Source organism: Arachis hypogaea, chromosome 1 (assembly GCF_003086295.3).
Source record: "Arachis hypogaea cultivar Tifrunner chromosome 1, arahy.Tifrunner.gnm2.J5K5, whole genome shotgun sequence".
Classification (NCBI taxonomy): domain Eukaryota; kingdom Viridiplantae; phylum Streptophyta; class Magnoliopsida; order Fabales; family Fabaceae; genus Arachis; species Arachis hypogaea.
This window is the reverse complement of record NC_092036.1, coordinates 44,249,578-44,255,461: the sequence shown is the minus strand read 5'-3', so window position 1 is coordinate 44,255,461 and position 5,884 is coordinate 44,249,578. Positions and strand designations below refer to the sequence as shown.

At 39.9% G+C, this 5,884-nt stretch overlaps 1 non-coding gene across 1 annotated transcript; it reads left to right on the top strand.

The window, feature by feature from the left end:
• The first annotated feature begins 4,725 nt into the window (after positions 1–4,725).
• Positions 4,726–4,833, top strand: LOC112713122 (small nucleolar RNA R71). Its single transcript, XR_003158098.1, has one exon. It is a non-coding gene; the product is annotated as a small nucleolar RNA R71 (small nucleolar RNA).
• Positions 4,834–5,884: the final 1,051 nt, after the last annotated feature.

Sequence of the window (5,884 nt, the reverse complement as noted above, 5' to 3'; positions counted from 1 at the left end):
TTCTCCTAGTTCATTATGTTGATTCTTGAACATAGCTACTTTTATGAGTCTTGGCCGTGGCCCTAAGCACTTTGTTTTCCAGTATTACCACTGGATACATAAATGTCACAGACACATGACTGGGTGAACCTTTTCAGATTGTGACTCAGCTTTGCTAAAGTCCCCAGTTAGAGGTGTCCAGAGCTCTTAAGCACACTCTTTTGCTTTGGATCACGACTTTAACCACTCAATCTCAAGCTTTTCACTTGGACCTGCATGCCACAAGCACATGGTTAGGGACATCTTGATTTAGCCGCATTTAGGCCTGGATTTATTTCCTTGGGCCCTCCTATCCATTGATGCTTAAAGCCTTGGATCCTTTTTACCCTTGTCTTTTGGTTTTAAGGGCTATTGGCTTTTTCTGCTTGCTTTTTCTTTTTTTTCTTTTCTTTTTTTCGCCACTTTTTTTTTCTTTTTTTTGCAAGCTTCTTCTTTTTCACTGCTTTTTCTTGTATCGAGAATCAATTTTATGATTTTTTAGATTATCAATAACATTTCTCTTGTTCATCATTCTTTCAAGAGCCAACAATTTTTAACATTCATAAACGACAAGATCAAAAATATGCACTGTTCAAGCATTCATTCAGAAAACAAAAAGTATTGTCACCATATCAATATAATTAAACTAATTTCAAGGATAAATTTGAAACTCATGTAATTCTTGTTCTTTTGTATTAAAAACATTTTTCATTTAAGAAAGGTGAATGATTCATGGAATTATTCATAGCCTTAAGACATAGTTGTTAAATACTAATGATCATGTAGTAAAGACACAAACATAGACAAACATATAGCATAAAAATCGAAAAACAGAGAAATAAGAACAAGGAATGAGTCCACCTTAGTGATGGTGGCGTCTTCTTCTTGAAGGACCAATGATGTCCTTGAGCTCCTCTATGTCTCTTCCTTGCCTTTGTTGCTCTTCCCTCATAGCACTTTGATCTTCTCTAATCTCATGGAGAATGATGGAGTGCTCTTGGTGCTCCACCTTTAATTGGTCCATGTTATAACTCAAGTCTTCTAGAGAAGTGTTGAGTTGTTCCCAATAGTTGTTTGTGGAAAGTGCATCCCTTGAGGCATCTCAGGGATTTCTTGATGATGAGCTTCCTCATGCGTCTCTTGAGATCCATGGATGGTCTCTCTTGATTGCTCCATCCTTTTCTTAGTGATGGGCTTGTCCTCTTCAATGAGGATGTCTCCTTCTATGACAACTCCATCTGAGTAGCATAGATGGCAAATAAAATGAGGAAAAGCTAGCTTTGCCAAGGTGGAGGGCTTTTCGGCTACTTTGTAGAGTTCTAGAGAGATGACTTCATGAACTTCTACTTCCTCTCCAATCATGATGCTATAGATCATGATGGCCAGATCCACAGTTACTTCGGATTGGTTGCTAGTGGGGATGATGGAGCGTTGGATGAATTCCAACCATCCTCTAGCCACAGGCTTAAGGTCCAATATTCTCAATTGAACCGACTTGCCTTTAGAGTCTCTTTTCCATTGAGCTCCTTCAACACATATGTCCATAAGGACTTGGTCAAACCTTTGATCAAAGTTAACCCTTCTAGTGTAGGGGCATGCGTTTTCTTGCATTATAAGCAAGTTGAACGCCAACCTTATATTTTTCGAACTGATATCTAAGTATTTCCCCCAAACTATTGTAAGATAATTCTTTGGATTCGGGTTCATACTTTGATCATGGTTCCTAGTGATCCATGCATTAGCATAGAACTCTTGGACCATTAATATTCCGACTTGTTGAATGGGGTTGGTTAGAACTTCCCAACCTCTTCTTTGGATCTTATGTCGGATCTCCGGATACTCATTTTTCTTGAGCATAAAAAGGACCTCAGGGATCACCTTCTTCTTGGCCATAACTTCATAGAAGTGGTCTTGATAGACCTTTGAGATGAATCTCTCCATCTCCCATGACTCGGAGGTGGAATCTTTTGTCTTCGCTTTCCTCTTTCTAGATGTTTTTCCGGCCTTAGGTGCCATAGATGGTTATGGAAAAACAAAAAAGCTATGCTTTTACCACACCAAACTTAGAATGTTGCTCGCCCTCGAGCAAAGAAAAGAAAGAGTAGAAGAAGAAGAAGAAGATATGAAGGAGAGGGAGAGGGGTGTGTATTCAGCCAAGGGGGAGAAGAGAGGGTTGTGATGTGTGAAAATGAAGAATGATAGAGGGGTTTATATAGTGGAAGGAGAGGGTAGTAGGTTCGGTCATTAGGGTGGGTTTGGGTGGGAAAGGGATTTTGAATTTGAAGGTAGGTGGGGTTTTTGGGAAAGAGTGGATGGATGTGAGTGGTGAAGAGGTGATGGGGAAGAGAGATTGAGGTGATTGGTAAAGGGTTTTTGGGGAAGAGTGTTATTGGAAAGGGAGAAGGTGAGTTGAGGTAGGTGGGAATCCTGTGGGGTCCACAGATCCTGAGGTGATCCTGTGGGGTCCACAGATCCTGAGGTGTCAAGGATTTAACATCCCTGCACCAATTAGGCTTGTAAAACACCATCTGAGTGCAATCCTGGCGTTTAACGCTAGACTGCAGCATGTTTCTGGCGTTAAACGCCACTTCCATGCTTGTTTTGGGCGTTCAACGCCAGTCTGCAGCATGTTTCTGGCGTTGAATGCCAGTTCCATGCTTGTTTCTGGCGTTTAACGCCAGCTCTCCTCAGGGTGTAATCCTGGCGTTTAAATGCCAGACTGCTGCTTGTTTCTGGCGTTCAACGCCATATTCATGCTCTGTTCTGGCGTTGAACGCCAGCCAGATGCTCCTTACTAGCGTTTAAACGCAAGTAAACTCTTCCTCCAGGGTGTGCTGTTTCTTCTGCTGTTTTTGATTCTTTTTTTAATTTAAGTATTTGTTTTGTGACTCCACATGATCATGATCCTAATAAGACATAAAAGAAAAATAAAAATATAGATAAATAAAAATTGGGTTGCCTCCCAATAAACGCTTCTTTAATGTCAATAGCTTGACAGTGAGCTCTCATGGAGCTTCACATATGTTCAGAGCATTGTTGGGACCTCCCAACACCAAACTTAGAGTTTGAATGTGGGGGTTCAACACCAAACTTAGAGTTTGGTTGTGGCCTCCCAACACCAAACTTAGAGTTTGATTGTGGGGGCTCTGTTTGACTCTGTATTGAGAGAAGCTTATCGTGCCTCTTTTTCATGTTTGCAGAGGGATACCCTTGGGATTTAAACACAAGGTAGTCCCCATTCAATTGAAGGACTAATTCTCCTCTGTTAACATCAATCACAGATCCGGCTGTGGCTAGGAAGGGTCTTCCAAGGATGATGCATTCATCCTCTTCCTTCCTAGTGTCTAGGATTATGAAATCAGCAGGGATGTAAAGGCCTTTAACCTTTACTAACATGTCCTCTACCAATCCATAAGCTTGTCTTATTGACTTGTCTGCCATCTGTAATGAGAATGTGGCAGCCTGTACCTCAAAGATTCCCAGTTTCTCCATTACAGAGAGTGGCATAAGATTTATACCTGACCCCAAGTCACACAGAGCCTTCTCAAAGGTCATGGTGCCCATGGTACAGGGTATTAAGAATTTACCAGGATCTTGTTTCTTTTGAGGCAAAGTTTGCTGAACCAATATATCTAGTTCACTAATGACCATGGGAGGTTCACCTTCCCAAGTCTCATTACCAAACAACTTGGCATTCAGCTTCATGATGGCTCCTAGATATTGAGCAACTTGCTCTCCAGTTACATCTTCATTCTCTTCAGAGGAAGAATAGCTTTCAGAGCTCATGAATGGCAGAAGGAGGTTTAATGGAATCTCTATGGTCTCTATGTGAGCCTCAGATTCCTCTAGGTCCTCAATAGGGAACTCCTTCTTGTCTGGGAGACGTCCCATGAGGTCTTCCTTATTTGGATTCACGTCCTTCCCTTCCTCTCTAGGTTCGGCCATTTTGATTATGTCTACGGCCTTGCACTCTCTTTTTGGATTCTCTTCAGTATTGCTTGGGAGAGTACTAGGAGGAGTTTTAGTGGTTTTCTTACTCAGCTGGCCCACTTGTGCCTCCAAATTTCTGATGGATAACCTTGTTTCACTCATGAAACTTAAAGTGACCTTAGACAGATAAGAGACTATGTTTGCTAAGCTAGAGGAGCTCTGCTCAGAATGCTCTGTCTGTTGCTGAGAAGATGATGGAAAAGGCTTATTATTGCTAAGCCTTTTTCTTCCACCATTATTAAAGCCTTGTTGGGGCTTTTGTTGATCCTTCCATGAGAAGTTTGGATGATTTCTCCATGAAGAATTATAGGTGTTCCCATAGGGTTCACCCATGTAATTTACCTCTGCCATTGCAGGGTTCTCAGGATCATAAGCTTCTTCTTCAGAAGATGACTCTTTAGTACCGTTGGACGCATTTTGCCATCCATTCAGACTTTGAGAAATCATGTTGACTTGCTGAGTCAACATTTTGTTCTGAGCCAATATGGCATTCAGAGCATCAATTTCAGGAACTTCCATCCTCTGAGGCGTTCCATTACTCACAGAATTCCTCTCAGAAGTGTACATGAATTGGTTTTTTGCAACCATGTCAATGAGTTCTTGAGCTTCTGTAGGCATTTTCTTTAGGTGAATGGATCCATATGCAGAATGATCCAGTGACTTCTTAGAGAACTCAGATAGACCATAATAGAATATATCCAAAATGGTCCACTCTGAAAGCATGTCAGAAGGACACCTTTTGGTTATCTGCTTGTATCTTTCCCAAACTTCATAGAGGGATTCACCATCTTTTTGTTTGAAGGTCTAAACACCCACTCTAAGCTTGCTCAGCTTTTGAGGAGGAAAGAACTTAGCCAAGAAGGCCGTGACCAGCTTATCCCAAGAGTCCAGGCTATCTTTAGGTTGAGAGTCCAACCATGTTCTAGCCCTGTCTCTTACAGTAAAAGGGAAAAGCATAAGCCTGTAGATTTCAGGATCTACTTCATTAGTCTTAACAGTCTCACAGATATACAAGAATTCAGTTAAAATTTGATAGGGATCTTCTGATGGAAGTCCATGGAACTTGCAGTTCTGTTGCATTAGAGCAACTAGTTGAGGCTTCAGCTCAAAATTGTTTGCTCCAATGGTAGTGATTGAGATGCTTCTTCCATCAAATTTAGAAGTAGGTGTAGTATAATCACCAAGCATCCTCCTTGCATTATTATTTTCGGCTGCCATCTCTTCTTCCTTTTCGAAAATTTCTGTAAGGTTGTCTCTGGATTGTTGTAATTTAGCTTCTCTTAATTTCCTCTTCAGAGTCCTTTCAGGTTCAGGATCTGCTTCAACAAGAATATTCTTGTCCTTGCTCCTGCTCATATAAAAAAGAAGGGAATAAAAAATAATGATAGGGATCCTCTTTACCACAGTAGATAGATTCCTTTATGTTAGTAGAAGAATAAAAGAATAGAAGAGGGAAAAGGTAAGAATCCAAACACTAGGGGGAAGAGTGGGTTTGAATTCTTGAGTGGAAGAGAAGTGTTAGTAGATAAATAAATAGAAGGAGATGAGAGAGACAGAATTTTCGAAATTAATTTTGAAAAAGGGTTAGTGATTTTCGAAAATTAGGAGAAGAAATAAAATTAAATTAAAATTTGAAACAATTAGTTAATTAAAAGAATTTTGAAAAGTGGGAGGTAATTTTCGAAAATTAGAGAGAGGAAAGTAGTTAGGTGGTTTTGAAAAAGATAAGAAATAGTAAACAAACAAAAAGTCAACTAGTTAGTTGAAAAAGATTTGAAATTCAATTTTTGAAAAGATAGGAAGTTAAAAAGAATTTTTGAAATCAATTTTGAAAAAGATATGATTTGAAAAAGATATGATTAAAAAGATATGATTG